We start from the raw sequence: 18,065 nt of genomic DNA on the forward strand, positions 1-18,065 counted from the left end.
CAAGATACATGGGATGCCTTTATTATGCCCTCAAGGTGAGAATGATCACAGGAAAATTCAACAATGAATGCCTCAGGTGAAAGTAACAAATATTAAACACATTCCAGCAAAGTCACTTCCATTAAACTTACATGCTTTCAACAGATATTCATGAGTATCTAGTTTATGCTAGTCAATGGATAAGATTAACAAAGGTGAACAGAATAGCCAAAGAGCATATATGCATATCCCATGGACACAAGACAAAAATGTGGTTAGGGCCAGAGGGAGGGGAGGGAGGGCCTGCGTAGAGGGGGCAAAAGGGAGGGAAATAGGGGACATCTGTAATCATGTCAACATAAAGAAAAAAAGAATTCAAGATTTAGCGAATGAATGAGATCTGGCCCCTGCAGTCTAGGAAATCCCCGCTGACTATCTTCAAATGTTCTGCTATGATGGACTCTTTGTTCTGATTTTTGGGTTGGTCATTTTTCTGAGGATGTCTCATTTCCTTCCATCCAAATCTAAGTGACACTTCAGGTGCTCCTATAGGGCTAACCCTATAGTCTATGGAGGGTAGCTACCGAAATTAATATAAGGTCTTCCATCACTTTGCAATTCCTTTTTTGAAACTAGATTCCTCCTATAGCATGCTACACTCAAGTTCTCCTTCAAAACTTACGACTGGGTTAGGGAAACATTAGAGTTGCCTCACATTGCCACATGTAACATGAACCAGTTATACAAAAGGAAATTTTTCACTGTTCTGACAGTAATGGGATAGTCAATGTTTCAACTCCACTTGCCTGGTGGCTCTTAAATTCCATGGATTTGGTCACATGATATATTGTAGGCCCAAAGTCACATTTACATTGGGCCATTTCTTACTTGTCTTCAGAAAATTATAGAAATCACAGCTAGAATTAGAAGATTTTTACAGAGTAATAGAAAATTCAGTAAAATAGAACAAAATAAAGATAAAAACAGGTAGAGAAAGACTGCTAGAATGGCATATTGAGGCCTTTCATAGATCCAATCCTCCACAGAACAATGGCAAATCTTTCAAAATCAAATTTTCAAAACTTCTGGAAGTTAATCAAAGGGTCGCAACAATCTTAGGAGCATTTATTCAATGAAAGCTATGAGCCTCAGTAAGAACAGAAGGGTTAGTGCATTATAACTTGGTCTATTTCCATTTCTCTCTCTCAAGCTCCACAATATCCTAAAAAAACAACAACACTGCAACTATGGCAGCTGAGAAAAACAGCAGGAAGACAGTCTACATAGTCTAACTATTGAAAGCCAAAAACAAGAAGAGAATTTTAAAAGTGGCAAAAGAAAACAATTAATTCATCACATATAAGGGATTTTCAAAAATATTAACAGCTGACTTCTCATCAGAAATCATGAAAGCCATCAATAGCAAATGGAATGGTAAACTTCATATATGCAACATTTATTTAGTATAATTTATAATTAGGTAGACTATGTATCTCCTTTTGTAAATAAGGGAATAAAAAATGTTTACATACTATAATAATCATAGCAATCACTCACTGAGCATTTTAGGCACTACACTAAACACTTTACATGGATTAATTCATTTAGTCCTCATGATAACCCTCTGAGGTAAGAGTTATTGAGGCACATAGCAATTAAGTAACTTGTACAAGTAGCCATGCTGGTAAGTGCTAAATCTTGGCCATTCAAATGTTGGCCATCTGACTCCTTCGACCCTGTCTTGGCCATGAGGCTCACCACCTTTCCATCACAGCATCATACTCCATGGACATGAAAAGGATGAGAAAAGATAGTCAAAATGGAAATATTTGACCTGATGGTGGACTAGAAATACATTTTTCCATAATAAGTTTTAAATTTTCTAAAGTTCATATACTGTGTTGCCTTTATGCAAATAAAAAGTGGGGAACAAACAAACCTTCTATTTCTATTATTATTCCTGTTTTCCAACTCCATTAGGATAAAAAAAAATGTTTTCCCAAAAAATGTCATGTAAATGCAAAACATACACAATTCTCTATTTCATCTTAGGGACTGTAGATCAGAAGATATCTTCACAAGCAGGTAATAGTATATCAATTTTACCTTGAACATATCTGCACTGTTGGGGTTAAACAGCTGGTGTTTCCCAGAGCCTAAAATAATTGGACCTGAACATCTTGCTTCTCCATAAACATAAAGGGATACTGTTGCCGTGGTGCCCGCATTTTCAAGGTCCCCAGTGACAACAGTCACCTTCCAATCTCCTTCTGCAAAGGAAAAAGAAAATCAATAAGAAATTATGGAGGAAAACCATATTAATATTAGGAAATGAAGAATTCTACATAATCTACTTAGTTGTGAAATGAATACTTTGTGAAATCAAGAAGTATTAAGATAATTGTTAATCATGGACTCCTTTTGAAACTAACATGTGGAAAAAATTGTAGAAATATTATAGCATTTTAATTGCAAAGCAAATAAGCAGTGAGCTTTTCAGGAAAGCATATATTTGGGGCAGAAATGCTGTGTTGGAGGCATTTAATATTGTTTGGCTGGAAAAAACAGAAGTTTATTTAGGCATCACTGTCAAATCTTTGAGTGGGAAGAATGACGGACATACTATTACCCGGACACTATAAGTTGTTATCTGTGCTAGGAGAATGCCATGTCAGGTTGAGGTTAGTAATACAGTCCTAGCAGAATCACAGTGAGAACACAGAAGACCAAAAATGAAGCAAAAAGTGCTAAAAAAAAAAGTTTTCAAGAAAGATTGCTGGAGTCCCCTAAGGGTTGGAATGAACCAATAAATAAGGAGCAACATGTTGAAAGCAGGACTTACAAAAGGAGTTAGGTTTGGGAGAGGGAGGGTGTAGAAAAGATGTATTTGAAATAAAGACAAAGGTATATTATAAGCAGACTGGATCTCCGTGGTGATGCTGGAGGCACAGGAAGGCTGAGGCAAGCAGGGCATGACAGAAAACATCTTTTAAAAGATCTACAACTTGTACTATGACTGGTTGGGTTGAAAAAATAAATTGAGATAGGATTTCTTTTATCGTTCTGTGCACTTTGGAAAATTATACCATCAACCCCACAGCAGTAAAACCTGCTCATGCTGAGCCCACACCATGTAGTCAAGCGTAAAAGAGGGTAGAGTCTTTTCCGCTAGAACCCAATGTAGGTCGTGCAACTCTACCCACCCAGGTTATCCCTGGATTGAAGGGACAACTTAAAGATGTTTTTATTGTTATTTTCAAAGGCTCCACAGATGCATACTGTTTTGTGAGTATTTTTAACATTTACAAATATGAGTAAGACCTACCACCATTCTGGACACCCAAGTTCTCAGTAACTCCTTCACTAAGATGTTATCTTTCTTTTTAATACATGATGTTATTCCCTCTCCCCAATATATTCACAAAGATCATTTGATTATCTCTAAGCTGTTTAATAAAACTTGCAACAAGTAAATTTTGCATGATGTTACAGTTGATAAAAAAAAAATTAGAACTTAAGCCTCAGTACCCAATAGCCAAAGGAGGAGAACTCAAAGTGGTTCACTCTACACTCCACCTTGCGGCAAGTTTGCTCTGAGGAATTTCAGTTCAGCTGGGAAAGTCGGAAGCATTTCTAACTACAGTCCCATGGAGAATTCTATCGCGGTATTAGTTCTTACAGAAAGTCTTTTTTCACCTGTGCTTGGATGCATAGTTCAAAAAGTTACAGAATTTCTTTCCTTTTTATAGATCTTCTTTCCTACCTCAACTTTATCTCCTTCCGCTGCCCTCTGAACCTACCCTGGGATTTTCATGTCATGCTATCACAGGGAAAAGGTTAGGAATAACTTTGTACATGGGCTTACGTATCTTGTTCAATAAAATAGAGACAAGCAGCAGGGAGCCATTGAATTATATAATGCTCCTGTGATCGTCCCATCTGGAATTAGCATGTCACCATGACAGGAGCTTTAAAGGTGGGGGAACTGATGACATGTCTTCCGTGGTGATTTTTGTTGATTCTCAAGTTTTCCTGGGCATGATTTTCTTTTCTACTGCCAGAATAAAATAAGGATTTTCTCCTATTTTGTATAGTTTACTTTTTAAAAATATGATCACTTATCTCTTCTAAGAATGTCTATCTAAAATACAAAATAGTTATGATGAGAGATTTAAACAACGCATGCAAAGCTATTAACCCCCATTGATTTCCCAGTTTAAGTAACTGTTTCCAGTCACGCTTCCACCAACCCATAAATACCAGGTTTATTCACAATAGACAACCTGGACAAAGCAGCCATCTCCTGCTATGTCAGAGAGCATATTTAAAGAAGGCCTGACTGATGTCTACTAACCCACTTGCTCTTTTGCAGTGACCATTTTATTGCTCTAGTAAGAAGTGGAGTCTGTTTCCCTCTCTTTGAGTCTGGGTTGCCCTTGTCCAACAGAATGCATCACAAGTGACATTCTGAGACTCCAGGGTCTAGACAGGCCTGGGTCTGTTAGAAAACTCCCTCTTAGACCCCAAGAGTCTCCAAGCAAAAATCACCTACCTGAGCCACATCAACCCACTGAAAAGTACAAGATAATAATAAATTATTGTTTAGAGTCACTCAATTTGGGGGTGGTTTCTCATGCAGCAACAGAAAACTGGAATGGCTGCTGAAAGCATGTCACAGATAAGAGCTCTCTACTATCTTTTTACTTAAAAATACCATTAGTGTTTTTACCAGGAGGTCTGATTATTAGCATGTATGCCAGGGGGTTTGTCAGAGGCATTGCTTTCATTTCCCAGGTAAAGGGGGAAAACAGATTGCAGGCCTGTTGTTAACCTTTTCCTGTCCAAAGTTTTCCTTGTTAATTGGAGATTTATTTTCAGGAAGGCACAGATGGTTTCTGTTGGCGAACTAAGTCCCTATAGCTAGCGATGTTGAATAGCCCCTTCCTTAGATCTTAACATTTTATCTTTCTTATTCTGTGCAGAATTCTGTCACAGAGCTGGCATGCATTTAACTCTGTAGCTCAGAAAATGGACCCTGTGGTTGAATATAGAAACATCTGTGTCTAGACACATTTTCAGTTACTTGGCAACTACCCACTGAATACAGTACTCAAAGAAATGCAGGGAAGATGCATGTAAATTAAGCTCTTCCCATGTAATTGTTAGTTCAAGAGACAGAGGAAAAACTCAAAGCTTAAGTCACCTCGATGCACAGGGAAAATTATGTTACAGGCATGCTTTGCCTGTGGCACACCAGACAGCAAGCACAGTCACTTACCTTAAGAGCAGGGTGCAGTCAGATGCAGTGAGAGTGACAAAATCCACTGCTCCTCTGCAAACCGCAAGCTCCCTGAGTACTTGGTGTATTTGACTCTGACTTGGTGGAGAGGGTGAGCATTGTGGCAGAGGAAGATGGAGGAGAATGGGAACAGCAGGTGACTTAGGGAGCAAAGGCTCTAACATTAACCAGATTCACCCCCTTCCCCAAAGCCCCGTGAGGGTCCTCCAGACTCCAGGGGGTGAATCCAAGAATTTCTTCCACCCACATCCCCTTTGTTTCCAGAGGGAGGTCAGAATAAATGACCTCCATCTTTACATCCTTAGTGATATTTTAACATGGCTCATAGATTAGCATGCCTGTCAAATGCTGAATTCAACTCTGTTCATGATACTGATGCCCACAGCACCCCATCAAGCAGCCTCTGCCCCCTATGATCTCATTCGCCCTATAGCCACTTTCCCTTGCACCATTCTTTATCTATCCTAAAGGGCTCCTTCCCACCTCCAGGACTTTGTCTGAAATACCTCTGCCAGAATGTTTGTCCTCTAACTCTATTCTCCTCCTCCCATCTGGTGAACACCTTTGATTTCAGGCTCAGCTCACAAGTTACCTCCTCTAAGAAGCCCCTCCAGATATCCCTCACAATAACTGGAATGAACCCATCTCTCCTTGCTTCTGTTGGACCCTGTGCACACTTCAATTCTTAGATATGTGAATAAATGCCATCTGTCTGTGCGCTCCTACCCCCATCTACCCATCAAGATTGTAAGCCACTTGAAGGCCAACTTTTGGTCTTAAATGTCTCCATATTCCCACTGCCTCATTACTAGTACACTACTTCACACATAGTAGTTTCTCAAAAAGTGAATGAGTGAATGATTTATAAAACCTTTTGGGATCCATTAAGGAGTATTTTTTAAAAGACTGCATGTGTGAGAAAGAATATTCAAGGTATTATTACAAATGTTTCAGAACAATATTTAACTATTTCATAATTTAAAAAGAACAAGTCCTTCCGATGAGGTTTCATTAGTGTCATTTTTGGTACAAAGGAGAAGAACATTGTTATTTGTCTCATAATTCATCTTGTTATTAGTACAATAATAATAAAAACAATATTGACCTTGTATCATCCAAATTTTGAAGGGCATATAAATATATCTAAATGAGATTTGGCAAAGATACTATAAACAGACAAATTATTACTTTATTCTAACTTTGATAATTTTATCTCCAAACAAATCTATGTAAATAAATTCACAAGTCCTTCAAATATAGCTTCATAAGATCATGATATTTTTTGAATTTTTTAAGTACTTCAGAAGAACTTTTATTTTTCCAAGAGACAAATAATATTAATCCTAGTATACAAGTAAAGCAATCGAGAAATTATGTGCTGAATAGCACAGGAGTTGGGACATTTGATACAGAATTAGAAACAGCTATGCTGCTTAGAATAAAAGGGTTTCAAATAATGCTCAATTTTCTTCACTTCAAGTTCAGAAAACAACCATAAAACACTATCAGAAATGAATCTGTTATATATTTTATGTCATGGGTATAGAGTAAATCTTTTGTCATTTCAATGATTCTGATTATTATTTATTGTTGTGGGACATAGTAAAAGACACCCCAATTTACAGGGCTGAATGGAGATAAACAGGAGTATAAATAGTTGACAATAGTGGGGTGTGCTGCCTGCTCCAGTCCAAATGCTTGTTCAGGGGACTGTTGCCAGGTGCTCCGGACCCATGATGCATTTCAACACAAGGAAAAATGTAGTCTAAAAATTAGCATTTATCGGGTACCCAAGATGTACCAGGCTCTATTTAAGTGTTTTATAGATATTATTTTACCTAATCCTCACAGCAACCCTGAGAGTTTCTATTATCATCTCTATTTTATAAGAGAGTAGGAGGCATGGAGAAACACAGTGATTGCTCCATGCCATGCAGTGAGCAAGGGATGTAGTGAAGATTTAGAATCTGCACTATTACCCAGGATGCTCAGGAGCCTCTCTGCTTGTTGGTAGCTGGTTGTATCTCACTATTAAGTAAAGATTAACTATTCTTCAGTGCAGTGTACCATGAAGGCCCTGCCTCTCTGTTTAGTACCTTCAACTCCATTTCATACCCTGATCCTTGTCAGGGAGAATGGCATGATAGCTAAATGTCATTTTCTTTCCAGGTGCCCCAGAGTCCCTGTGGCCATCCTCAATCTGGATTCTAGCTTCTCCTCAATGGCATTTCCATCTTGCCTTTACCCCAGATTCCCCTCAAGCTTATCCTTCATACTTGCTGCTAAACTTCCCCCATATCCCTGTCTTTATTGATCATCCACCTTACCTTACGAACACAGAAACCTATTTCTTGCTTCTCTTTGAGTACTTACTAACAGTTCTCAAGTGCTTCATTTTCCAACCTCCAAACAATTTACTAGATCCAAACCTACCTTCAGATACACCTCACGGTATGCCACTCAGTAGGATAGCAATTCATAGTCCTCAATATATCCAGAATTCAAATCTTGACCTACATACATACGCAGGTCTACATGAACTACCCTCTACCAATTCTATGGCTGTAATTATCTATTGCTTTGTAACAAACCATTCTAAGCTTAATGGATTAGAACAATGATAATTATTTATTTTGCCAGTGGCTCTGCAATTTGGGTCAGACTTGGCAGAGAAGAACCATCCCTGCTTCACACAGTGTCAACTGGGAAGGCTCAACTGCAACAGGAGGATCTGTCTCCAAGATGGCCCTCTCAGATGCCTGGCAAGTTGGTGCAGGCCGCTGGCTGGAAGGTCATCCAGGGATCAGGGAAATAGCCTTTGTGCCTCTCCATGTAGAGCTCTCCATGTTGTCTGTGCTCCCTTACGGTCGTGGTATGTGGCTGGGTTCTAAGGACAAACATCTCCAGAGAGAGATGAAGAGAGGAACAACCCGGCAGTGTTGATTTTGCTGACCGGCTAGGGTACAGCGGAAATGTCGCATAGCATGACACCTGCTGTACACTCACAGTGGAGGCAGTCTCAAAGGTCTGCCCAGGTTGATTCTGCCTTTTGATGGGACACTGACAAGGTCTGGAAGAGCACATGGGACAGGAAGTGTTATAGACATTTTCAGCAAATATGGTCTGCCACATCTACCTTTCCAGACCTGCCATTCAACCTTTCTCAGCCTCTCTTCCATCAGGACCACTAGTCTCTAGGTCAGTGGTTCTCAGCTGGTGGTGATTTTGCCCCAGAGGACATTTGGTGATGCCTGAAGATACATTCTGTGGTCGCAATTTAGGGAATGGGGTAGGTGTTATTAGCATCCAGGGATGATGATATACTTGACAGTCTCCCACAAGAAAAAAAGTTATTCAGCCCAAAGAATAGTTGAAAGGTTGAGAATCACTTCATTAAGTATATTTTACCCCAAACTGTACTATGCTTTCTGTGAATTATCTCTAAACTGGTTGAGAATAAACTCTTTCGGCAATGTTTCTTCATAGCTGTTAGACATTCTGAAGATGCTAAAATCATAGTATTACTGTTTCAATGTCAAATCCATTCCATTCCATTTCTATGTTGAAATATGGATATTTTGTCTGTCAGGGAAAGGTGTAAAACAAGGTTCTAGAACAGCCGTGGGCAAACTACTGCCCGCGGGCCGGATCCGGCCCCTTTGAAATGAATAAAACTAAAAAAAAAAAAAAAAAGACCGTACCCTTTTATGTAATGATGTTTACTTTGAATTTATATTAGTTCACACAAACACTCCATCCATGCTTTTGTTCCGGCCCTCCGGTCCAGTTTAAGAACCCATTGTGGCCCTCAAGTCAAAAAGTTTGCCCACCCCTGTTCTAGAATCAAGGAAGGATGAATGACTATCTAAACACTGCTATTTAACCTGTTTTGCATATTGGTTATCTGCATTTATCCATCACATTCAGATCAGCTTTAAAATGTAAACATACTAATAATACAATTATGGTTGATTTAAAGAGGACCTAATTGAAAAAGCTAACCTCAAAAGACTTAAAAAGAAAACTAGAAATCAATATGCAAATTTAATAAAGAAAAAGTACAATGAATAGAAATTAATCATTTGAAAATGATTATTTCTCTTATGTTTAAATTATTGAAAGGAAAAAGCATTTGAAGCTAAGGTCATTTATGTTACTTTCTTTATAAACCAAGCAATAATTTAATGCCTGTGCCTATATTCATTTTAAATATTTTTCTATCAATAGTTTAATAATATACAATAAGAATATACAAAAACTGGTCAGGATAGGTCATCTTGAAAAAGAAACCAGTTATTTCAGATGATTAAAAGATGAAAAATGGCAACAACATTTACCATTTGCTTCCTCTTGTATTTTAGGTTGATGATTTATTTGCATTTCTGCAAAAAAATAAAAGTGAAGTGCAGTTAATAATAGATCTGTCTGATGACATAAGTGGAAGAAAAAGAAGTGTGAGTTTAACTCTTTAACAGCATAGCAAATCCTTAGACTAATTTGTAACTTACAGTAGGGCATATAACATTGCAAGACACATCTCTATATATGCTTTTATTTTCACTGTGAAAAATAATTATAAATTTGATGCAAAGGGTAAACTATCAAAGGGGACATTCTGGGAACAACTGGGGATTATTTTATGACATCCAGTTTATCAAAATCATCTTGTATTTTCTTGTACTGAAGATTTTGTTAATCCTCACCTTGAAGATAAAGCTCAATTTCTGAATGAATTATGCCCTGAGACATAAAGGGAAGCCATCTGAAGAAAAGAAAAAAGAAGAAGAAAAAAAGAGAGAAAATTAATTTTTGTTTTTCTTAATTTTTATAATAAGCCTTATTCTTCATTGATTTTGAATATTAAAAGGTAACTATTAAAATAGCTTTAAATCAAACATGATCCAATATACTATGGACTCATCACTGGTAAGAATGATGTCACAACTGTGGCTTGCAGAATAAAATACATAAATTACTAACCCTGCTAACCATCTACTCCTTCAGGTTTACCAGTCCTCAATCAGGAACACTTGTAAATACAACTGAGGCCCCTGGGGAGCACACTCCACATACCAAGCGGTAACAAAGGCAAACCAGGTCTAAGACTGAACCTGATACGTGGGCTAGGTTCAAAAGTGTGGCCTGAGGATAACTTGGCACAGAAAAATATGCTCCACCATTTTAATACACCCTCAATCTAATACAACCTGTATCTCTAACATCCTCTGTCTTGCTTTCTCACAGCTTTCTTTAATATCTTTCCTTCGTTGTCTTCAAAAAGAATATTACCCTAAAATTTGGTGAAAATATTACCACTTTGGAATGATAGCTAATCATACCAGCTTCCCTCTCAACCAAGCAAACTCCTGTGTTAGAAGTTCCTTTTGGCAGAAAAAGCCAAGGCTGAACTCCGAAAGCCAACCTTCCCACTTGCTGGCTTTGTGATATTACTCTCTTTACTAAGTCGCCTGCCTCACAGAGCTGTTGTGAAGCGGAAATGAATAGTCACGTAAAAATACTTTATGTACTATTAAAGTGGGTACATAAATGTTACTACTTTACCACAATAACCACAGTTATTGTTATTCAAATGATTGCACATTCAAACACACTTCCATTCCTTCCATCTATTCAATAAATATTTAGAAAGCACCTTTTGTGTGGCAGGCACTTTGCTAAGTGCTGCGGAATATAAGACCTAGAGAGACAAGGAAACTGTGCTGAAGAAGTTCAGTGTGAAAGAAGAAAACAGATGTGTAAAGGTATCAATTCACCAAGTGTCGTAGGTGATGTAAGAAATAATTGCAGGTATTATAGGAGAAGAGGAGACTGACCACTTATTAATGGCAAGAATGGAGAAGTAAAGGAATAAAGAACACACAAACTTCAATAAAGATATGATACTTGAGCGACAAGTTGGACAGTAAGTAGATGTTTGCCAGGCAAACAAGAGGTCAGGAAGGCACCGTAGGGAGAGAAAATAGTACTGGCAATGGCACAGAGATGAGACTCCATGTGGCTGGAGCACGGGAGCTGCTGGAAAAGACATGAGAGGTGGGGGGTAAGAAAATGTGGTGGTTACTGGACCCCAAATGCCAAGGTATTCCAAGGCTGAGCTGTGGGACTTACTCCACCACACTGGCCTTGGAGTCACCAGACGGTGCGGGAGTTGGGGTATAAAAGTGAACTGTGAGCTCAGACAGTTCTGCTGAGCTGTTAGCACTGCTCATCTTTCCACTTTTCAAAAGCTAGGGTCTTGCTTGTCCAAGAACATCATACATTTTATACAGCCACCAGCAAAAAGCATGCTTGAACAGCCCAGGTCACCCAAGAGTTATGGGCTAAGTAGAAAACACAAATACAGAAACAAAAAAATCTAGAAAAAAAAACATTTTTTTTCTAGACTCTTAAGATGAAAATAGACAACCATGGAATGTGTTTGAGTGATCTTGCCCTAAAAAATATGATTTGTTTCCGTGGGAAAAGAGCATAAAAAGTTGACATAGCATAGATCTTGTCTGTGATACATTTTACATATGGCAACCCCTGACTCACATTGAATATGGCAGAAGAAATACTAAATGCATGTAAGAAGGGTCTATGTCTCCAGCCCCATACAGAAGAAACAAGCAAGACTCATCCCTGCGCCTCATTCTGTCAGTTTGCCACCATCACTACTTGTCACTTTTGTACCACGGATTGGCTCAAACTGACAAAGAAGAGACCAGAAATCTGCAGCAGCACAAATACACTCTCAGAATAGCAAGAAATTATTAAGAGTGGCCTCTTTTAGGGAAAAGAAAATCTGTAAAGGCTGTTGGACAGGTCCCAACATTAAAGATTCAAAATGCCAAAAACAGTGCAAGTTTCTTCTTCCATGTCCACAATAGACTGGGTTTTCACATGGAAACCTATTCTTATTCGACCGCATTCATGGGTCTGGGCCCATCCTCTTCCCTGTGACTGAGAGACCAAGTGACAATAAACTCGGTGCCTCCGTGCCAGCGGGGAGTTTTCCTGAGAGTCTCAGTAAGAACCTAGAGAGCAAGGCTTAAAGGCAGTAGGGCCAGGTCAGAAGTGGAGGGAGTTGCTTCCTGGACTTGTCATCATGGGGCTCAAGGGAAAGCCCAAATTATCCTGATTTTAATCGTTGTCCTTTATCTTTCTTATGTGCTGTTCCGAGAGTTCTCTCTAAAATTTTCCTCACTTAATTCCCTTATGAAATTGTTATGTCATGACGATTTTAGTAATGTAAAGAGGCCAACATTTAAACAAATATTCTCACAATGTATGTGATAATTTTCAGTGTTAATCTTTTGGTCCTTTTGTGACATATAGCACATTGAAATACCAAGAAACTGCAAGATAATTTTTATTGATTTCAGAAAAGAAGAGAGAGGGAGAGAGATAGAAACATCAAAGATGAGAGAGAACCATTGATTGGCTGCCTCCTACATGCCCCCTACTGGGTATCCAGCCTGCAATCTGGGCATGTGCCCTTGACCAGAAATGAACCCTTCGGTCTACAGACCGACGCTCTATCCACTGAGCCAGACTGGCTAGGGTGCAAGATAATTTTTACTTGCAATACTTAACAATAGATTATTTACTTAAACAATGAGTGATGCATGCTGTGGAATACTGAGTCAATGACACAAATCCACGCACCTAAAACACACACATACACTCACACACACAGGATTGTCCGCATTGCAGCACACTCTCTTGAAGTACCACGGAGACCAGCACGACCTTTCACAGGTGAAGATGGCCTGGGATGCGGTGCCAGGTTGTCTGACGATGACCTTCTCACAATACCAGTACTGAGATTTGTCTCTGGCCTCACAGCGCAACAGCACCTTCTGCAGCTTGCCAAGTGACACTGCTTCTATTTGAAACGTGTCCGTCTGGTGCAGGAGACAGAGGAAAACCCCACAGAAATAACTTGAGTCCAGCACATGACAAATGCTGGTAATAATAATAACCCAAGGACGGCCAGAGGCGGCATAATACTTTAAAAGAGATAATGTTACTACAGCCGGCATCAAAAGGGGTAATAAGGAAAGAAAAATAAGCATATTACTTTTTTATCTATTAGAAATCTATTTCTGGCTGTGCTTCTTCCTCTCTTGCAGTTTTATTTTCTCCATCTGCGGTAGTATCCAGTGTAACAAATAAATAAGCCCTAATACAAAGGTTTCCAGTCCATGGCTTTTCTCTGGCTTGGATTTCTGCCCCTGTATGCAGTTTATTAGGTGGTCAGGTTGCAGCACGTGGCCCCATGTGTAGCACATTTCGTTTTCATGAATGCTGATCTACTTTGAAGCATGGAAGCATACATTTACCCTCTCTCCCCACCTCCCCTTTCTTCCTTCCATTCTCTAAAATTTCTCTCCTGTACCTCTCTCCATAAATTAGATAGAGCACATTCTTGGGTTTGTTGTGAAAGAGCATCCTGGCGTCTTCATTTCTAAATAGGGTTGCTTTATCATGTCAAAAAGTTACTGAATTTCCAGAGAGGTAGGACCTAAAGTAAATGCTACATGGATTAAAATAAAAAGAACTCCTTCACACATTACTTCCTCAGAGATTGTTGCTGGGAATAACCACCCTAAAATTATCTGAGAAAAGGGTCATGAATTTGATTATGTCTGCGACATTCCCAGACATGCCATCTGACTATTAGCCACTTTTTTCTACTTTGTGGTAGAAATGCTGGTTCAGGGCTGCTTATTTTGCTTACATTGCCACCAGGTTAAATTTCAATTTGGTATTCATGATATATTACTGGGTGTCGACTGTTGGGTCCACAAATTTTTATGGAAATCTCTTGTTTAGACCAAACAGAAACCATTACTAGTCCCATGACATTTCTTTAAATCAGATAATGATTGTGCATGTTCTCTGGGATGCCTTTAAAGGGACATTTCTTGATCTGCATCACCTGCTGTAGCAGATATAATTGATACCCCCTGCCATCTGAGTCCATTTCTGGGGTCATCCGCTGCTTTGCTAGCTGGCTTAGGCATGCTGGCAGCTTTCCTTCTCAGTCCCTACACCTCATTGCTTCTTTGCCTGAGGACTTCCCGTGATGAGACAATTTTGAGGGATGTCCTGCAGAGTTTCTCTAAAGATACCTAACAAGAAAAAGTTCCAGTAGTAATTAACTCATTAATGTCCCTATATTGGCTTTTCCCCATTTCCTGCCTCACTTTCCCTACTCTTCGCCTCAAAGGTGCTCACTGGGATCCCCTCCCAGATAAATTACTGTACCCCAGTCTTTGTCTTATGGCCTGCCTTAGAGCAAATACCTCAGGGTCCAGAAAGATTTCCTGAATCAGCTTTCTGGTTTCTTCTTGTCTCTTAAAGTAACTTAACTTTTGAAGATAAAATTAAACTCAGTCTATTATGTATGTTGCTGCCTTTTGATTACATCGCTGGACACTTTGTAGAAAAAATGACAACCAGCTCAATCAGTGGCTGACGATGTGAGTTGTGGCTGGTGTGAAATTGCTCTGGGGATAAACCAAAAGATTGTTGCCACAGTTTCTCAAGTGCAAAATTCTTGCAATCATTCAGCAGTTCCATTACATTCTAAGCAGTGAGGGAAATAACAGAAAAATGTGAGATCCATAATGAATCAGCGAAGAAAACACTTTTCTACCTCTAGTCTTAAATTTTAAAATCATGCCACTTATTTATGTACTGATTGCAACTTTAATTTCAACCTATAATACATCTTCTCCACTCTGTGGTAAATGATGAGCTGTCAAATCTGAGCATGGAACTTCACACAACACTGGATGCTGGCGACCAACTAGCAGGTACTGAAGCTTCACAATTGATCACGAAGTGGGAGGGTGAGCATCTGGGACTGATGGAAAGCTGGGAAGATTCTCCAGTGGATAACCTCACTAATCACTTGGCATAATAGTAACAATAATATCATGGTATATAAGATTGTGGTTTTGCTCAAAATTTATAACTCAGTTGTACAGCAAAAATTAGGCATAATTTTGTGTTTCCCCTCATCCATACCAGTTCTAGTTTTCCTCTTCATTCTGATGAAAGCTTCTGTATAATGTGCCATGATAAATAAAAACTCGGGTGAGCTTTAACACCTCTGATGTTTCAAAATATCTCATGAACTGTAACTACAAAAAAAGTATGAGAAACAGCATTCTCAAACTGGTTTGGGAACCTTTATTTTTAAAAATATACCCTTGGGTTACATAATCTCTACTCTTAATTTCAGACCCCCTAAATAGCTCTGTATTTCTATATATATAGCAAAATAACTTTAAAAAGTAACTGGATTGCCTGGCTGGGTGGCTCAATTGGTTGGATCATGGACCCTTACACCAAAAGGTTAGGGGTTCAATTCCTGGTTAGGGCATATACCTAGGTTGTGTGTTCAATTCCCGGTCGGGGGGTATATAGGGGGCAATCTGTCAATGTTTCTTTCTTACACTGACATTTTTATCACACAATCTCTCTCTCTATCCTTTATCTAAAATCAATTTTAAAAACCCATATCCTCAGGTGAGGATAAAAAAATCTAACTGGATTGATTATGTATCTCAGCACAACTCCTCAGACACCTAATACACAGAAAGATTCTCATATATGACAAAATAAATAATAAAGGGCTTTAATGTGTGAAAATTATATAGTTGGCACCAGGCAAGATGTTTAAAGAAAGGCTATTGTGTTATTATGTGAAAGGTACTATAATGGCTTTTCTATAACCTCACCGCTTAGCACAAACTTTGTAACTTTCAGTCTCAACAGAGCATGTTCATGTATATTTTTCTCTGATATCATCTCAACTTATCTTTTTCTTATTCTAAGACTATCACTAATTTTGAGTGTCTTTATCTTTGTTCTGTTATTCAAACCTAGTATAGGGTGTCCCATTTTCCTTTTGAGAACAACTTCTAAAATAAAGCACATTAGGAAGCTGGGTCAGGAAACTTTGCTAAAGACGTCCTAAAATGGAAACTTGAAGCACTGTGAGCACCTTTCACTTTCAATCATATACGGGCACCTTCAGAGAGAGTGCGAAGAACAGGGGGAGTTACTTGCGCAGACTCGCCTGTCCTCTTTGAAATTTGACTGGCATGTTGGAGTTGCACAGCAGTCTAAGGCAGAGTCTCCCCTCTCCCCATAGAGACACAGGGAAACTTCTGACTCTGTTTCTGCTCGCTTCAGTTGCCCAGTATGGATGTCAACATGGTATCTCACTACTGGCAAAGCAAAGGGGAGAGAAACAAGAGGAAATCCATCACATGGGAGTCCATGCAAACAGGACCCAGACCCATGGGCTAGGCTACAGTAAAAACAAACAAACAAAAAAATCACATGAGAATTCCCTTAATCTGGACTTTCTGTATCTGAGAGACTTTTTTATCTTTCAATTATTAATTTTAATTTTAAATGGCATTTTCACATCATGAACAATTGCCCAGGAGGCTGACAGCTTTTTAAGAAAGAGAAATCAAAGATTTTTAAAAGGCTGTTATTGTTTTTTATGTATGGCATAGGAAAAGATTTCATGCTTAGTATTTTAACAGCAAAGGTGACAATGTTATTGTGCATGATGCTTAAAGTTTAAAATTATGTAGGGTTTGATGAGGAAATAGATCATTAGTGAGGTAATGACATTAGGTGGCCACTGGTCCAGGCAAAGCCAGAGGAAACATAGATGTGACATTTTTCTTTGTCATGGCCTCAGCCCCTGAGAGTGTAGCTGGACAGTAAGAACCTTTTTGAGGTTACGTTTAATCCAGATCCACGGGTGACTCATGCTGTGATGCTGAAAAAGTCATTTCTCAATGGGTAAAACAACTCTCTTGGAAATAGGAAAAAATATTCTGTAACTAAATAGTTCAGAAATAAATTTAAGCAACTGTAAAACAATTTGTATATGCAAGATATGTTACTGCAGATCATAACACACATGGAAACATAGCTTGTCCTCCTTTTATGGCAGGAAGCTCACAGACAACATCCCCATCGGCTTGGATTCGAGATAACCACACATTTGCTGCAAAATCTAGGGTCTTCTTGCTCTTCATATGCTGCATGGTCACCTGAGATTAGAAGAAACAATAACCAAATTGTGTGATTTCCAATGTCTCATAGACTCAGAGTTCAAAATGCAGCCCAGGGATTGCCAAATGCACTGCACACTCTGGTAGTGGTTATTATGATTATTCATTGTAGCAGTGGCTGTTGCTTATAAGGTAATATTTTTTGCCAGATAAATGACTTATGCTGAGTGACTTATTTTAATGATCTCCTTTAACCGTTGCCAACTAGAATTTTTAAATTCTTATAATTTTATAAATAAAAAAATGGAGGCTTGAAGATTTGAAATAGACTGATTCAAAGCTCTCAATTTCACCTATAGCAACTGGTAAACAAGCAACCTATAGGAGAAACTCCAAAAGAGATGTCTGTGTTCAGATTAGTCACCAAAGCAGGCATATGGCAGAATTCCACAACCTAGCCACATTCCTGCTCACCTCAGAGTTTTCACACATACACACACACACTTGTATATCTGCCTAGAACAGATTTCATCTGATTCATTACCATGTTGAATCTACCCATCTTTCATTACCTAGCTTAGACATAACCTCTTCTAAGAAGCCTTTTGTGAGACCCTGATCTGGGTTAGGTGACCTTATTTTGTGATCCATGGGAACCTACTTATTCATGACTATGACTTAATACCTAATATTTGACTAATGTGATGGACATAACATGTTCTACTCAACATGGT

The 18,065-nt window shown here is 38.8% G+C and overlaps 1 pseudogene; it reads right to left on the reverse strand.

Moving 5' to 3' along the window:
• The window catches only part of LOC138993169 (lipoxygenase homology domain-containing protein 1-like), a 56,202-nt pseudogene extending 38,903 nt beyond the window's left edge, over positions 1–17,299 (reverse strand).
• Positions 17,300–18,065: the final 766 nt, after the last annotated feature.

Source organism: Myotis yumanensis, unplaced genomic scaffold (genome assembly GCF_028538775.1).
Source record: "Myotis yumanensis isolate MYYU_CA2020_CCGP unplaced genomic scaffold, mMyoYum1.0.hap1 SCAF_15, whole genome shotgun sequence".
In the NCBI taxonomy this organism is placed as follows: Eukaryota; Metazoa; Chordata; class Mammalia; order Chiroptera; family Vespertilionidae; genus Myotis; species Myotis yumanensis.